Below are 17,953 nucleotides of genomic sequence, written 5' to 3'. Positions count from 1 at the left end.
TGTGTGTGTGTGTGTGTCTGTGTCTCTGTGTGTGTTGTCTGTGTGTGTGTGTCTGTGTCTCTGTGTGTGTTGTCTGTATATGTGTGTATGTCTGTGTCTCTGTGTGTGTTGTCTGTGTGTGTGTGTGTCTGTGTCTCTGTGTGTGTTGTCTGTATATGTGTGTATGTCTGTGTCTCTGTGTGTGTTGTCTGTGTGTGTGTGTGTCTGTGTCTGTGTCTCTGTGTGTGTTGTCTGTATATGTGTGTATGTCTGTGTCTCTGTGTGTGTTGTCTGTGTGTGTGTGTGTCTGTGTCTCTGTGTGTGTTGTCTGTATATGTGTGTATGTCTGTGTCTGTGTGTGTGTGTGTGTGTGTGTGTGTGTGTGTGTGTGTGTGTGTGTCCAGAGGTTAGTGCCAAATTTCTTTGTCAGATCCATCTCTAGGGCTTTCTGTCTCCACCTCCACCAGTGCTAACATTACAAGCAGGTGGCATCACACTTGTCTCTTTATGTGGGTTCTGGGAATTTGAACTAAGGTCCTCGCAAGCACTATTCTTCCTGTGCCTGCTCCCCAGTCCTGCAGCCTCGGCTTACTCTCCGAAAGAGATGGGGACAAAGAGTGGTCCCTACAGTCTGGGGCAGCTGTGGGCTCCTAGGGAATTCTGCCTATGGACATGTCCCTAAATAGGAACTTTCTCATTGGCCCCAAGAGGAACCCCAGAAGATGACCACTGCGAGGAGGACATCGCCCTGGAGTTTGACCTCTTACAGGAGCTGCCGAGGAAGAAGACAGTTGCTGGTCCATAGGGAAGGGGGCACCCAAGACACCCCCAGATCTTTTGCCAGGCACTAAACAACTAATGGGCGGTGGGAAAAGGGGAGCAGCTTCCTGCTCACCAGCCCTGGAGCCATGCCAGGGTGTGCAGGATGACTGTCATCGGCGAGTTTTCTCCCTAAAAAACAGGTAGGTCACAGGGGAATCGAGTTGCCTTCTGAATGCTGCCGAAAACCGTGTGCCAAATCCAGACGCTTTATATAGGAAGAGTGCCATTCGTGTCTGCTGCCCCTTCAATTGCACCACGTTGCAAGATTTCAAGCTGTAAGGAACCTGAGACAGAACTATCCCCCCAAACCCCTAGTATATGGCTCAGTGCTTGCTATAGGACACAGTCCTCCATGTCACCCAGCCATCATCTTCATCAGAACAGCCTCACCTGCTTGAAAGAGTCCATCGCCGCTAGGCTTGTTGACTAGAAGGGAGGTGAGGAAAGTCACCGGACCCTCACCTGAGATTCTGTGATTCCAGCTGCCCCTGTGGCCATTTGTATGCAGTCTTGCCCTATTGCTGGTAGTCTGCAGGGGTGGGTGGTAGGGGCTGGAGCATACAGGATAGAGGAGATTGGTTAAAAAGATGTTCTATCTGTGTGGCTATGGGATGCCACCATGCATTCCAGGCACAGTCATCCTAGTGCAGCTGCTTTGGGGTCTCCTGCCCATCCTACCCATAACCCCTCACTTATGCCTTATAAGTAAGCCTAACGAACTCATTGGTCCCCCAGGGCTAACTTGATAGGTCACATTTTGGTTTGTTTTGAGTCCTTATGAGGAAGGCTGGACACTGCCTATGTGTCCCCATGGATAGAATTCTCCCAACAGCACCACACTGACTCCCAGAGACCCCTTGGCTTATGGTGGGACCCTCATGACTGGGACACCTACCACTGTCTAACATCCGCCTTCCCTCCCAAATCAGCTGTAGAGTGGCCCTTCCCTTTCTCACACCCCAAAGAATTTGGGTCCTTAGCTGAGAGGCTGCCATGGGGAACCAGTCAGAAGCCAAGGAAGACGCAAAATCTTGCAAAACCTATTTCTTGCCTGGGTATGTTAGTATAGCACCCCAGGGGCAGGGGACTACTGGCCAGGCTCACCCAGCACAGACCGTCAGCCTTTGAGGCAGCTTCTCCCCTTCTCAGCATGCGTTGAAGGGGCAATTTTGGAAGAAAAATGTACCAATTTATCTTCTCCTTTACCCTGTGTCTAGAAGTCAGCTGTGCCTCTGACGCTTGAAACACAACAGGCCTCTAATAAATGACAGCAGTCAGAAGTCCCCTGAAGGCAGCCCATTGGAACTCCATCTTGAAAAGAGTGGGCTGTATTGATTGGGTTTGCTTCATAGCAGCCCTGGTTGGGGTGGGGGAGGGGGGAGGGGATAGCACAGTAGACAGTGATAAATGGAATTATGTTGACTTAAAATGAAGGACCCTTGAGAGTTCTTGGGCCTTAGAAAATATTAATCCCTCAGAAATCTCTACTTCACCTTTAAGCCTTACCTGAAATGAAGATAGGTGTGCCTACCTTCGGTGACATGCAACTTTGTGGCAGGGGTGGACCCCAAGAAACTCATGGTTAGTTAGACACTGCTGCCATGTGTGAACATGGATGATGGTAGTGTGTGTTTACATATCTAAGTGGCATGAAAGTGGCCACGTCCTGGTCCCAGAAATGCAGTAAACACAAGATATGTGAGGCCGAAGCCAAGACACTACTTACAGTAAATTTTCTTTCTTTTCCCACTCCCTCCCTCCCTCCCTCCCTCCCTCCTTCCCTCCTTCCCTTTGTCCCTCCCTTCTCCTCCTCCTCCTCCTCCTCCTCCTCCTCCTCCTCCTCCTCCTCCTTCTTCTCTTCTCTTCTCTTCTCTTCTTTCTCTCTCTCTCTCTCTCTCTCTCTCTCTCTCTCTCTCTCTCTCTCTCTCTCATGTGTGGGCATGTGTGGACATGTGTGGGCATGTGTGCATGTAAAAGACAGAAGATTATCTTAGCTGTCATTCCTCAGTCATTCACCCTATTTTTGAGACAGGATCTCTCACTGGCCTCAAACTGACCAATTAGACTGGGCTGGCTGGCAGACCAATGCACTCCAAGGATCCAACTGTCCCAGCCTCCCCACTGCTAGAATGAAAAGTGCATGCCACCTAGACCCATGGGGGCTCGCAGAGATAGAAGCACCAACCAAGGGACATACATGGGCTAGACCTGGGCCGCCTACACATGTGTAGCCAGGGGCAGTTTGATCTTCATGTGGGTCCCCTAGTGAGCTGAGTGGGTGCTGTCCAAGACATGGACTCTGGACTCTGTTGCCTGCTCTCAATCACTTCCCCTTGGCGGGGCTGCCGTGTCGGGAGTCAGTGGATGAGGAAGATGTGATTTGATGTGCTGGGGTGGGTTGGGAGGCTCCATTTTTCTGAGGAGAAGGGAAGAGATGATGGGGAAAAGATGGTGTGAGGGGGGACTGGAAGGAGAGGAAGGAGGAGGCTACAATCGGGATGTAAAGTGAATATGTTAATTAAAAATTTAAAAGTGTGCATACCACCATGCTTGGCTTTTTTCCATAGGTCCTGGGGCTAGAACTCAGATCCTTGTGCGGTCATGGGAAACACTTTAACGACTAAGCTACCTCTTCAGCCTTACTATTCTTTGTAAATTTCTATTTTTAACATTTTTGAAGAGTCCACAAAGCCTCCACGGGCCTTACATGACCAGAACGGTATGCCTGCGACAGCAGAACTCAGTAAAGAGACTTCATTCACTTGTGAAACAAAGTAGAGTTGATTCCTTTCGGGGTGTGAGCCATGACTGGACATGACTGGTTCCTATCTGCAGTGTCTGCGCTGTCAGGATGTGGCTTTTGCCTTTGTAGGGATAAATACCACTGTGAGCAGCAATTCCCAGGGACAGCGTTATTACGTTGCTTAGAAAACCCCCAAAGCCCCAGACCTTCTCATTCCTCTCCCTCCTGCCCCACCTGCTTTCCCCAGATGTTACTCCAAGCTTCACCTGAACAAACAGGACCTCTTGCCTTCTCAATGAGGTGATGTCTGGCTTTTCCAATGAGAGCTCACAGGTAATTGCTAGTCTCTGCCAGGAGCCTTAATAGAGGGAACTAAGAGTGCCCAGCCTGGGTCGCCTGGAGAATGCCCTACCCCAGGTGGTAACCGCGGGAGAAGTTAGCAGCAGGGCCAGGCAACTGCTCAGTAAAGCTCTTGGGGACACTTCTCCCTCTTTCTCCATGGTACTGCTACTGCGTGGATACCAGTTTCCTTAAGGTTCACTCAGGGTTCAGAGGGTGAAAGCATCAGGAGAGCCACAAAGTATCCTTCAGAGTAGGATCTGTGATGAGCTTTGTGGCCCCTCACTCTTCGGAGCCATCCGAGGATAACGTTCCAATTGTAATTAAAAGTGAGGAAGAAATAGCACGTGTCACAAACGGAACACACACATTGCTTAAAAGCAAGGACACACACACACACACACACACACACACACACACACACACACACACACACATGCACGCACTTAGAGAATTCCCCTTCCAAAAAAAAAAAGCCCCCAAAGAGGTTTCACTTATTTTAAAAGCCAAAAACTTGCTTAGTGGTGGCTCATCAGACTTTAAGGGAGGGTGGGATTCAAAGACTATTTTGACAAGTTAGAGTTTTGACTGAGGCTAGGGAAAGCTGAAAGCGTTACTTTCAGATGTAATTATGTGAAATTTCAATTATCACCCATCCCTTTTAAATGTCTCTCCGTTTGGCAGGCAATTAGTAGAGGTGACAGCCAGCGGGGGTCTGTGAGGTATGCCATGTGATTCTTCCCAGGGTCAGACACGTTTGCAGTAATTGGATGTCCTGGCTTCCCCGGGGAAAGATGGGATTTGGGGAGTGGATCAGTGTGGCCCAAGAATTCTCGGCTTGCCACCACTGTGCACTCTGGGGGCCCCACCCCTGTTTGGTCCTGGAAGGTGCATTGTTTTTCTCTCTTTAGCCACCTAAGGGACTCTGAGAGACATTTGGCGTGGCAGGTCCATCTAGACAGACCCAGATGTTCTTGGACTGTAGACTTGAGCTGGATGAACAAGTCAGATGCAGGCGCATACATGGCATGATTCGGTGACCCAGGTTGTCACATGTCACCTCCACTAAGTGCTAAGTGAGGATGCTGGCCTTGGCAGGGGTCCCTTCATGTTGGGCTAAGTGGCCCGATGCACACAGCTCGTGGCATTCCCTCATGGAATATGGTAGCATGCCTATCTGCCACACAGGAAAATGGAGGCCCAGATAGCTCAAGGGCTCATAATCTGCCCATGGACTCCAGGATTACCAAGACAGAAGGGGATGGGGTCCAGTTCTGTTCTCAGCAGCCTTGCCTATGGGGTGGGTGACTGTGACGGTTCCATGGTGACACAGACCTTCAGCCTTTAATCACCCCATAAGTCTCTGAAAGTGTCCTGTGGAACACTTCCAATGGAAACCCTCTGTGTAATCCAACCCCAGCCCCTGTCTTTGGGTGCCTGTCCTCTACCCCCCACTCCCATCCCCCTCTCTCCAGTCTCCTTTCTTACTGTATTATACCCATGCTCCAGCCGCACCGATATTCCGTGTTCACATGCGCGCGTGTGCCTGTATGCCTGTGGAGGCTGGAGGTCAGCCTCAGGCGTCATCATTCCCCCAGAAACCACCCACCATGTTTTGTTTGTGGCAGGGTCTCTCACTGGGACCAGGAACTTACCAAGTAGGCTAGACTGGTGTCCTGTGAGCCCCAGGGATCTGCCTGTCTCTGCCCCCTACCCCCCAATGCTCTCCACCATACCTGGGTGATGGCTCTCAGACTCAGGTTCTCTCATTTTACCAGCAGAGCCATCCCCTCAGCATCCACACTGAGATTTTGTCTCTTCTACGTTCTCCATCCGAGTCATGTCCCCTGTAGGCCTGGTCCCTCCTCTTCACATGTACAAAAAAGAAACCCACAGATACTTAAAGGCCTTTTCTGCAAGCTTTGGGGCTCCACCGGGGACTGTGACCTTACAGTACATTCCCAGGCCCGGGCCCTGTGGTTCCTCGTTGAGTATCTACTATGTTCCAGGTGCTGTTAGAGACACTGCGGATAAAACAGGGAACAAGAAAGTAAAGGGGAGATGCACAAAGCAGGCGCATATGCAGAATGTCTGGGAAGCTGAGGGAAAGAGGCAAAGAAAGGAGACAGAGATGGGGCCTGGGCTCCTTCAGAGCCAGATCAGATGACAGAGGGAGGCACGTGACCAAGCACACACCAAGCAGCCAAACAAAAGGAAGGGAGAGTATGTGCGAAGGCCTACGAAGCTGAAGCCTTCTTGTGTGTTTAAGGAAAGCAAGGAGGTCCATGGAGCTATGGCTTAGTAAGAAGGGGGAAGGAAAGAAAGGGTGGCACAATCAAAGAACAGGTCCAGGTCAGAGGGACAGCAGGGCCAAAGCATGCAGACTGGGCAAGAATGTGGCGCTACAGTTGTGTCCAACAGCTGGTGGCAATGAGGCTCTTTCCTGTGTCTCTTTGTCTCTGTCTGTCTCTGTCTTCTTCCCTTTCTCCCACTCCCTCCCATCCCCTTTGTTTGTGTGTGTGTGTGTGTGTGTGTGTGTGTGTGTGTGTGTGTGTGTGTGTGTGTGTGTGTGTGTATGAACCAGTCCTCAATCACTCTCCACCTTACTTTTTGGAGATACGGTCTCTCACTAGGAGTTCACTGGTTGACCTACGCTGCCTGGCCACTCAGTCCCCACGATCTGCCTGTCTCTAGCACTCCAAAGATGGGATTGCAGGTAGATGGCACCATGCCTGGTTTTCATATAGGTGTTGGGAATCCAAACCAAAGCTGGTATTGTCTCTGGGCTGTTTTGTCCTGGTGGAGTGGAGTTCCCCCCACACAACCGTTTGTCACAGCGTCTGAACCTGTATACCTGAGCTACCACTGGTGGGGTCCCGGTTCACAGCAATTCTGTGGACCATGTGTGCATGCAGATTCTTAAGAGTTGCTTGAAAAGACGACCTTTGGTTGCCAGAGTAATTTTGGTTCAAGTTGGCGCCCGAAACAAAGCGGCCTTTCAACATCCCCGTGGCCCTATAGGCAGCCAGGACTTTTTCAATGAGATGGTGGGAAAGTTGCCAAGTCATTTGGGGGCCTGTAAATTAGGCCTTGTTTAAAAATTTAGATAAAGCCCGACGTGAGAGAGAAATGCTTTTCATAACATTCAACGTGAATTACGCTGTAGACCCCTTTCAAGTTCAATGGGACCGTTCTCTGGAAGCTCGGAGACATGAAATGCCTCAAATGTCAAAAGATTTTTCATTTATTGTCCCAAGTAAAACGAGGGCGTTTTATGTGGTTTAATGGCTCAGATGCACATGTAAATGGAATTCGCTCGGAGAATGCTGGGCCTGTCCCGGGATCTGTTTTCACAAACCTGCCTGCTTTCATTCCGTCTCGGCAGCAGCCTTGTGAGAGTGGGTCCCCGTGGTGCCCCGCACAGACATGAGGAATGTGTAGCAGAAAACCACCCATGTCACCGTGGGCTTGCCACCAACATGTCGTGTGTCTGTTGTTAACCCGTGACAAACCCAGAAGCATTGTTTTGTCTTAGCCAAGCGTTTCTAAACAGGCCATGTATGACACCATGGGTAGCAGCGGTCCCTGGGAGAGACTTAAAGCATCTGTTTGTTCGTGTCTGACATCCTTTTGTAAAAGACATCCTCATTTGCTTTTGGTGTGCATACACGTACATGCCATAGCACACATGTGGAGGTTAGAAGATGGCTTCAGGGCCTGTTGCTTTCCACCTTGTGCGACCTGGGAATTGAACTCAGGTCATCAGGCTTGGTGGTAAGCCCCTCTGCCCACTGAAACCATCCTGCCAGCCCAATATGACATCCCAAAAGGTGCTTTATTAACCTGGCAATTGTCTCCTTGAAAAACTCATCATTTTCTTCTGGGTCACTTAGAATGTGATCCGTTGTGGGTAGGTGTACATTCATGAGTGCATGTGGGGGGGGGGGGCGAGGGTCATGAGTGCATGTGGGGGGGGCGAGGGGTATGGGTGTGTATATACATAGAGAGGTCAGGGGATAGCCTTGGCTAGCATTCTTCATGCTCCTTCCATCTTTTGTTTATGACAGAGTCTCTGCCTGACCTGAGACATCACCACATAGACTACGGCTAGGCTGCCCAGCGAGTTCCAGGGATCCCCACACCCCCTTTCTATCTCTCATCTCTCCATGTCAGGGATCATAAGTGTGCACCACCACACTTGTTCTTGCACATGGTTTTTAAGGCGCAAAGACAGGTTCTCACCCTTGCAAGTCGAGATCTTCTCTGACGGAGCCTTCTGGGCAGCCCCCCAGGATATAACCTGTTGTAAGGAACAGAAGCCTAGCTGTGTCGTCAGAAGCCACAAAGGTCCCTGATTCGAAACCTCGAGCGCTTGTGGTCTTTCCACGCATCCAATCTTGGGCAGATGATAACCAAGCCTGGCCTCATCTCTGTTCCCCGCAACTGAGCTCATCTGGAGACATCTTCTCCATTCTGGTCCAAAGATGGCTATCCAAGGACCTTGTGTTCACCGTTGCCACCCACTGGGACCCTTTGATTAATCTGAAGGGCGAAAGGAGTCCTGGATTTGGCTCTGACTGGTTTGGGTAGGTTCCATGCCCAGCTCTGATCCAGAGGTTCGAGCAAGGGCATGTGATGGGACAAGAAAAGGGATGAGGCGCTATGTGCTGAGTCAGCTCCCTATTTATTAAAGCCATGAGCCCTGGACCCAGAGCTGACATGAAGCAGTGGCCGTCGGTGCAGTGCTCAGGAAGAACAGAAAGCTGCCTCCCCAGGAACTCCAGCTTTGCCACTTCTCGTGCTATACCTATTCCTTCTGTGGCTGATAGTAAGCTACCGATGCAGCTAGGGATGTGGCTCAGTGGCCTAGTACGCACAGGCCACAGGGGTTCCATCAAATACAAGACGTAAAGCAATAAACAGCCAAGGCAATGCCACTGAACATGAAGCCAGGCCAGTGTGCTGCTGTGACGCCTTTCCCAGAGGTGTGGGTGTGTTAGATAGAGGGAAAGATGGATCCTGAAGTCAAACGCAGAAGGAGGAAGAAGATAACAAGAGTGTGTTAACCTGAGTTGTACCTGGGGCACCTTCATAAGGCCCCCTAGCCTGGGCCTCCACGGTGCAACTTAAACCCAGGGGCCAGTGGTGTTTCCCATCTCCTCTGGGAAGGCTCAGATAATGGAGCAAATTTAGCTAGAACTAGAAAGTATATGGTCAAGCCCACTACTCTCAGGCAAGCCTTTTAACCTTGCTCAGTCTGCACAGCCATGATTATCATAATGACCTGTCCCTCCAATGGGACACGGTAGGGCATTGATGGGACACTGGTACTAGGATCCTATATAGTCCCAATGTAAAGTGGACTGTTGTTCTTCCTAATGTATCCTTCACCCTAGATGAACCATAGTTCAGCAGCACTGTGTAGAAGAGAAACCATGGCTCCAAAGTCAGACATGCCTTGGTTCAAACTCAGACTCTCCTGTTTTCCAACTGTGGCTCTAAGAGAGACACTTAACCTCTCTGACACTTTGTTTCCTCTTCGGTAGACTAGAAGGTAATAATAATACACATTGTCTTAAAAGGTTGTTACAAAGATTGGATTAAGTAATGTCTCTGTGGGTAGAAATAATGTAGGGTTTTTTTTAGCCTAAACACATGGCATTACATCCTGCCTGGTTATGAAATCCGAACACCACACAAATCCATTGCTTTTCTGACAGCGGCCCCTAATTTGAGTTCAAAAGTCTATCTTTCCTTTCCTTAGAATATGAAGTTCATGGTGCATCTTCCCCACTGCCTCATCCTACTCCACACCCTATGACTTAGGCTAAACAGTACAGTTATTTCTATTGATTTCTGCTATTAGTTCATAGATGGGCCCATCATCCAATCAGAGCAAACCCAAGCACATCAGTGGCAGCTACCAGGAAGTGTGCCTGTCTGGGCACTCAAAGGCTGGAACAACTAAGCACCAGGAAGAGCAATGGTTGATGGGGCCTAACATACACAGTGCAATTACATATGCCCATATAACCCACTATATGTATGTATGAATTATGTATGTATGTATGTATGTGTTGTATGAATGTGTACGTCCTGCACATTTGTATGTAGATATGCTTGCCTGTGCATATATGTGAGGAGACCAGAGGTTCGCATCAGTGTCTATACCTGTCACTTACCACCCTATATTTTTTAATCAGGGTCTCTCACTGAATATGTAACTTACTATTTTGCCTAGACTGGCTACTCCTGAGATCCTTCTGTCTCTGCCCCTACTAGCACTGGGCTGACAGGTGTGCACTGCCACATCTGGCTTTTGATGTAGGTCCTGGGGAATCTGAACCTAGATCTTCACAATTATGCAGCAGGCATTTTATCTACTGAGCCATCTTCCCAGTCGGGAAATCCCCAACCCGATTTGTGTGCACCTGGAGGATCAGCTTTAGAAAGGTCCTATAGAGCCAGGCGCACACTTATAATCCTAGTACTCGGGAGACAGAGGCAGGAGGATCTGTGTGAGTTCGAGGCCAGCCTAGTCTACAAAGCAAGTCCAGGACAGCTAAGGCCTCACAGAGAAGCCCTGTCTTGAAGGAAAAAAAAAAAAACCCACAACAATAAAAACAAAACAAAACAGAGGTCCTACAGGTGGCACTGGCAGCCTGCAGCCTACAATCTCAGTCTCAGTCCCTCCCACCCTCTCCCTTCCTCTCCTCTCTATCTCTTTTTTCCTCTTTCCCTTTCCAACCTTGCTCCCTCTCCCCCTCTCACTCTCGGGGTCCAATTCCCTCCTACCCCACAGCTCTACCACCTAGGAAGGCTCCTTCCAAAGCTTCCAGCTGACACTACACTGAATGCTGATGACATGAAGACAGATGGTGCACATCACAGCTTCTCACCTCACCCTGTGTACCCGAGACAGTGTGAGAATGCAGAACCCACATCCTTGCCGGCTGCCTTCCTCTCAGGGGACTGAAAACTCCCAGGCAGTTGCTCTCCTCGGTAGATGGAGAAGCTGGAGTACAAAGTGCAGGCTAGCTCATTGGGTGTGTGTGTGTGTGTGTGTGTGTGTGTGTGTGTGTGTGTGTGTGTGTGTGCATGCAAAGGTTTATGTTGTTGCTCCGTATGTGAGTGTGCATCTGTGTATATAGGGGCATGTGTAGAGGGCCAAAGGTCATTGTTGGATGTCTACCTCGATTGCTCTTTACCTTATTTTTTTATTCCCCCTTTGACACCTCATTGAACCTGGAACTGACCGATTTGGCCAGGCCAGCAATCTCCAAGGACCCCATCCACACCCCTACTCCCTGAGTCTCTAACTCCCTGATGCTAGGAGTGGCAGGTGTGTGTTGCCTTCCCTGGCTTTCTGTGTATCGTGTGTGTGTGTGTGTGTGTGTGTGTGTGTCCATGTGTGTGTGTGTGTGTGTGTGTGTGTGTGTATGCTATGTGTGTATGTCCATTTGTGTGTGTGTGTGTGTGTGTGTGTATGCTATGTGTGTATATCCATTTATGTGTGTGGGTGTGGGTGGGGTGGGTGTGCACGTGTGGGCACATGTACCATAGCACAGGTGTGGAGTTCAGAGGACAACGTCAGAGTCAGCCCTCCCCTTCCACTTTGTTTCAGACATGGTCTTTGCTGTTCACTAATGCATATGGCAGGGAGCTGGCGGGCAAGCATCCTGGGATTCCTCATGTCACCCTCCATCTCCCTATAGGAGTGCTGGAATTACAGGCGTGCTGCCAGCTTTACATGCGTTCAAAGTCAGGTCAAGTGCTTTACCCACTGAGCCATCTCTTCAGTCTCTGTACCTGGTGTTGAATCCATCCTCACAGACAGTACATGGAAGAGGCCTGGGGTCAACTCTTTTAAGGTCAGTTTGCAGGTTCCGGTAAGCTCCTTGGATTTTAATAAACATTATTTTGATTGGACTTAGAAGTCTGAAGAAGACAAAATGAACATTTTCACAGTTCCCTGTCAAGCCCAAGTGTGATCTCCAAACTGTCAAGCTAAAATAAAGCAGGACGAGACACAGCTCCTGTGAGCATCCCTGATGCTGTTTGGAGCTTTTTGAGGCTCTCTGTAATTTGCATTTTTCTCCTCCCTCCCACCATCTCCCTCAGCAGGTGTCAGCTAAGCCTTCTGGGATGTGATGGTGGGCACCAGTAAGTTCCAGGGAGGATTCTTGAGAGAGCGTTTACCCTGTTGGTACCAGTCAAAATGAGTTCAAATGCACTGAATATTTGTTTTTATTTGAAATCAAACTGTGTAGATCAGTGGTTCTCAACTTTCCTAGTGCTGCAGCCCTTTAATACAGTTCCTCCTGTTGTGGAGACCCTAACCATAAAGTTATTTTTGTTGCTATTTCATAATTGTAATTTGGTTACTGTTATGAATGTAGTATGTGAATATCTGATATGAAGGATATCTGATACGTGATCCAGTTTGTGACCCACCTCTGGTGTGTGTGTGTGTGTGTGTGCACGTGCGCGCATGTGTGTTGTCTCTCTGATATACACACACACACATAGAGGGTGATTTTTAAGACCATTGTGTGTAGATGCTTTGTTATACAGAAGACTGTGTGTGTGTGTGAGTGTGTGTGTGTTGCCTCTCTCTCACACAGAGAGAGAGAGACAGAGAGACAGAGAGAGAAAGAGAGAGAGAGAGTGATTTTTAAGACCAGTGTATGTGGATGCTTTGTTATACTGTGTGTGTGTGTGTGTGTGTGTGTGTGTGTGTGTGTGTGTTTGTACATATGATTGTGAAAGACAGGGGTTGATATTGGGTGTCTTCTATCAATCTCCACTTTACTTTTTGACACTGTCCCAGAGCTTATCAGTTCTTCTAGGCTGGTTGGCCAACAAGCCAAAGGGATCCTCCTGTCTTCTCCTCCTCCATGCTGGGATTACAAGAAGATGCTGTCACTCCTGGCTCTTTACGTGGGTGCTGGGACTCTGGTTCTTCTGCTTGTGTGACAGACCTTTTATCCACCAACACGTCTTCCCAGTCCCTTCTCTTGATTTTTTTTTATCTGCTTATCTGAATTCTACTCATCTTCTGACCTATTCTGCACCTAGAGGCTGTGAGGCCATGGCGCCATCCCTTCCCCCACCCTCAGATGGACTTGCATTGTTCTTGGGGGAGGGGATAACAAGTGAAACAGGACTCGAAGCATCTCCCTGCAGAAGTTCCCTTATGGGACTTTATGCTGCAGATACCCTCATATACCCACCCTTGACTACCTTTATGGCTCTGAGCCAGAAATGGCCTGGAGGGGCTAGCACGCTTGTTTCTTTATGGTGGTGATTAGCTATTGGGGGAAGAATTACAAAATACACTCAACATTGTCAGATCTGGTGGCTGTCACATCCTTAGTGTCCATGGGGGCACTGGTTTCAGCTTCCACCGCAGATACCAACACTTGAGGGCGCACAAGTCCCTTGTGGAAGATAGCAGTATCTGCATGTGACCTCTGCATGTTCTCCCAAATGCCTTTCATGATCATCTTTAAGTGGATTGTGGTCCTTATTCAGATGTGAGTGCTGTAGAAATGGCTCCTGGGCTGTGTCGTTTGGTGAGCGCACACTAGGAAACAACTATTGGAGCTCAGTGGTAGATGTCCCTGCTTAGATGGATGTCTCCAAACTCCATCCCCAGCACCAAAAGCCAGTGTCCACATGTTTGCTATAAGCACTGTCATAGACAGCATGCTCCATGAACTAGACTAGGCCAAGGACGCTAAACCAAAAAGTCCCAGAGTGAACAAGAGGGCCCAGGGCTCCTCAGGAGACTCTAGCAGTGGGTAGCCCCACGACACATACAGGTCATACAGCAAGGGACATTCAAGCTTTACTTTTTGGAAACTTCTAGATTTTTTTTTTTCCAAATATTTCTAATCAGTTAGACTCAATGGGGAGGTGGGTCCACAGGTTTAGATAGAAGACGCCATTCTTCCTTTCTTTGCATCTCTCCTCTCTATTGTCTCAAAGGGTTACATGTATATGTGTCAAGGTAACAGTGGGGACCAGATACCTACACAACCGGTACACAGAGTACCCTACTCACTCCATCTGAACTGTCCCTGCATTCGGTCATTCTCAGCGAGACCCATCCAATGCCCCTAGGGCCGTTTTTATCGAGTCGGCTTGATAAAAAGATGAATGGCCGCAAAGGACTGTGGGAAATGAGTGTATCTGCTTGGGAAAGGAAGGTGACTGGAAGATGAGTTGCCTCTGGATGGATGGGGTGTGCGTGTCCCAGTGAGTAGTATTTACCCTTCCACCTCCTCCTCATTCTACTAATGTGATACAGGATGCCACGTGTGCCCAGCATCCTCTTGCCAGTACCTCTTCTAGTGCATACTTTGCAGGCCCTACTTCATACCCCTTCTACGCCTACGTTCACAGCCCATCTTCTATTGGATCTGGTCACACTCGGGATGCTTTGGTGGGTCCTGCTATCTTCCTAGATCTTCTTTGCTTTACGCTTCTGGCATCCTCTCACAGCGCTGCTCATCACACAAACTGGCCTGGAGCCACTTTGTCTTTGTTCTCCCAAGACACTTTTGGGGTCCTCTTTCACCAGATGACCTTTATGAGTCTCCCTTGCCTGGACAGCTACATGAACATCGCCCCCTAATTCCAAGTACCCTGGTTGGGGCACTTATCCTCCAGAAGGCCCTACAAACAGAAGCTGGAGCAAGAGAAAGGGAGTTCCCTTTCAAGTCTTGAAGCAAAAAGCCAATAGGAAATCTCCTGGGGACAGTCCCCAGCCCCTCTCCAAGCTGAAAATGAAAAGGCCAGCTGGAAAGGAGGGACTCATCATACACACCAGCTTAATGGTTTTTTCAGTGACATTAAAAATTCATGGTGAACGTCAACACTTTTAGTAGTCAAATGTCTCCTTGAATCTGGGCATCTGGAAATTGTCCCTGAAGGAGATACTGGGGCCTGTGGCCGTAGTCTATTTGGAGTGGTACAGATGCCCTGGGGGAGAAGAGGCCATCTGGGAAAGGAGCTGTGGCTAGGCAGCTTCCTCCTGCCCTCAGACCCCTAGCCTGGTTCTCTCTCATTGGCTGCAAGTTTTCAGGTCTCCCTACTGGCCTGTCCTCATTGTGTGAGTAGCACAGAGGGGGCACAGTCTCAATAGCCACTGAACACTATGGCACATCTGTGCCTTTGATTTCTTTGCATCATCAAGGAATGAGAGGTAAAGCTCCCTTCCCAAAGCAACCTCATGCTTCCCACATGATGCCAGATGCCATGCATCAGCCTGGCATCTTACTGACTCCCAGAATCCTTTGTTTCTGCTTCCCTGTGAGGTCAGGGAACTGGAGGTATACAGCCCCAGCTGGCTACCTCTCCCTGTAACATGATTATCATCTCTGTACCCCCCCCCCCATCAAGGTGCCAATGGAAGACCACAGGCACAGATTAGAGTCTAGAAGTCCTTAAGTTGTTTGAGAAATGCCCTCACTGTGTTGGGCTTGAAACAGCAATTTAAAAAAAAAAAAAAAATCCAATCTGTTGCTCTAACCAAGTTTTAAAACATCCCTTCTATTTCAGATTTAAAAGCTTCAAATTATTTACTATGTGAAGTATTAATAAAATTATGGCCTAATGAGCTGCCTCATCTGCCTTCCCAGGTTTCAGGCACCTGGGCCCAGTGGGGTTTGCTCTGAGCACAGCAGCTCTATCGCAGGCAGACAAGGCCTCCCTTCTGTTGCCATGGGGAGACTCGAGCTGGGTTCACATCCTTCCACTAAAGGCTTTCTCAATACTCATCTGCCCCCATGTGGGCACATGGACCATGGACTGGGGTTTCCTGGGACAACAGTACAGGGCAGTACATACACCAGTCCCTGGTTATAGCCATTTGCAGAGGACAGGTTTTCAAGAGAATTGTAAAAGCATGGTTTGTGCACTGGGCTCCCGTTGTCACCTCCTCTTCCCATCACTTTCCTTGCTGTTGCTATGAAACAATTGCAAAAGCAACTTAAGGAAGGAAAGGCTTAGTAAGGCCCACGGTCTGTGTCTACCATCCATTGGGGCAGACAAAGCACATTGTTAGGAAGATGAAGTGGCTAGTCACCCGAGTGTTGGTTTCTTATGACTAAGTAGCCACCAGTTGGTGGTTTCTTTTCCCAGAGATCCAATTCCTTTCCCTCTGTCCTCACAACCTAGTGATAGAAGCCAAAGAGCAAGCAAGGTGAGAACTGGAGATGTCTGAGGACAGGGTCCCTTTGCGCATGCTCCCTAAGCTTCTACCATTGAAGATCTAGGGCAGCCGTCCCATGGTCCCGGTTCCAAGTGGTAGGAGATTAGGTTTCACTCTAAGTTGTAGGTGTTCCCTTTGGCTCATTTTAAAGCCTGGAAAAGTCATTCCGCTGTTTAAATATGGAAGAGTAACATATTTTAATAATCAGACCCCGGGGCGTAGTTTTTCCTGTTGCATGAAAAAATAATAGCCAAAACAGCCCGCAGTCAATTGCAACGTTATGTGAAAGGAATCCAAAGTGATGCAAAGCGTGTGCCTCCTGCGTACTAGACCACCTTGCAGCTGGCCCCAGCTCCTGCTCTGTGTGCTCCCCGACCCGGCGTGGAGATCTTAGAGCCATTCACCTTGGGTTCAGTGGAGGTTGGCCTGTTCCCAAGGTTGTTTTTGGAGGCCATGTTACAGACGTCACAATCCGGTTCTGTCTTTAGCTTAGGGAGAGGCAGTAGTAGAGTCTCGTGAAGCCTTTGGTAAGAGGTCTGGCAAGATGGCGCATCAGGTAAAGGCACTTGCTGCCGAGCCTGATGACCTGTGTTCAATCCGCAGGACGTGCACTGTGGAAACAGAGAACCACCTCTTGTAAAATTGTCTATGGCTGCTACACACACACATCATGGCAAGCACACATCTGTCACGTATACACGCACGTGTGTGTGTGTGTGTGTATATGTGTGTGTGTGTGTGTGTGTGTGTGTAATAAAAAATGTAAAAGATCAAGTAAGATTATAGGGCTTGGGAAATGGCTCAATCAATAAGTTGCTTTAGCACCTGAATTTGATCCTCAGAACCCACATAAAAGAAAATCCAGAATAGCACTGGGGAGGCAGAGACAGGTGAATGCCTGGGACTTGATGATCAAGAAGTCTCACCTATTTGGCAAATTCGAGGACACATGCTTGTATGTTTATACACACACACACACACACACACACACACACACACACACACTTTTTTTTTTTAACTTTTAACTTTAACTTTTAAAGATTAGGTAAGATCAAGCATCACTTTAGAACACGGGATTGCAAACCCAAGCCCTTGCGGGCTCTGGCTGGGTAAATGGCCCTGTGGTCTGGTAAATACATAAGTCATCCATACAGGGAGCCTGTGCAGCCTGCAGCCCCCAGGGCCTGCTCATACCTGCATACCTGCCACCCTGTGGGAATGGGCCCTAGCTCTATCAGAGCTGTCCCAGCACAAGCTCCAAGGCTCCTTGTTTCTCCTCTTCTGCCTTGTGCACATTGGAATAAACGCAGACAGAGAAGAACTGATCTAAAGCCACATACTTGTAACTTCTTCCCTTCTCCTCCCTGACTCTGGTCCCTGGAGGTAAGCCCCTTGGGACCCACTGTGCTACTTGAACCTGACATGGATCTTGCCAGAAAGGCTGGGTGAGAACCACCCATCAGCCTCCATGTGATCCCAGCTCCCAGCTCCCAGCCCCGGGCCTCCTGCAGCCAAGGTGTGCACATTCCTTTCTCATCAGAAAAGCAGAAGCAGTCAGAATTTCTTTCCTAGTGGGACCCTGTTTCCCATTTGCCTGCTGTCATGGTGGCATAGTAAATAGAGTCAAGCATAAAAGCCCACGCGGAGAAAGCAGACATGGCATCATAGGGACAGGATGAGGGGAGAGCATGGTAGAGGGGTACTTAGCTCTGGGCAGGAGGAAAGAGGCCATCTCCCCACCCCTATCATCTTTCTTGTCTATTTTAAGAGCTTCATGCTGGGAAGGTGTTTTTGTTGATTTATAATGAAAAACATTTTTCAAAGGCGTCTCACTTGGAAAGTACAAACTCTAA

At 48.9% G+C, this 17,953-nt stretch overlaps 1 protein-coding gene across 1 annotated transcript in view; it reads left to right on the top strand.

Annotated features, from left to right (window-relative positions):
- The window catches only part of Kazn (kazrin, periplakin interacting protein), a 998,054-nt gene that overhangs the window by 631,535 nt on the left and 348,566 nt on the right, over positions 1 to 17,953 (top strand). The window lies entirely within an intron of this gene.

This window comes from Acomys russatus, chromosome 29 (assembly GCF_903995435.1).
Source record: "Acomys russatus chromosome 29, mAcoRus1.1, whole genome shotgun sequence".
Taxonomy (NCBI): Eukaryota; Metazoa; Chordata; class Mammalia; order Rodentia; family Muridae; genus Acomys; species Acomys russatus.
The sequence above is the reverse complement of the archived record's forward strand: the minus strand, read 5'-3'. Positions and strand labels throughout refer to the sequence as shown.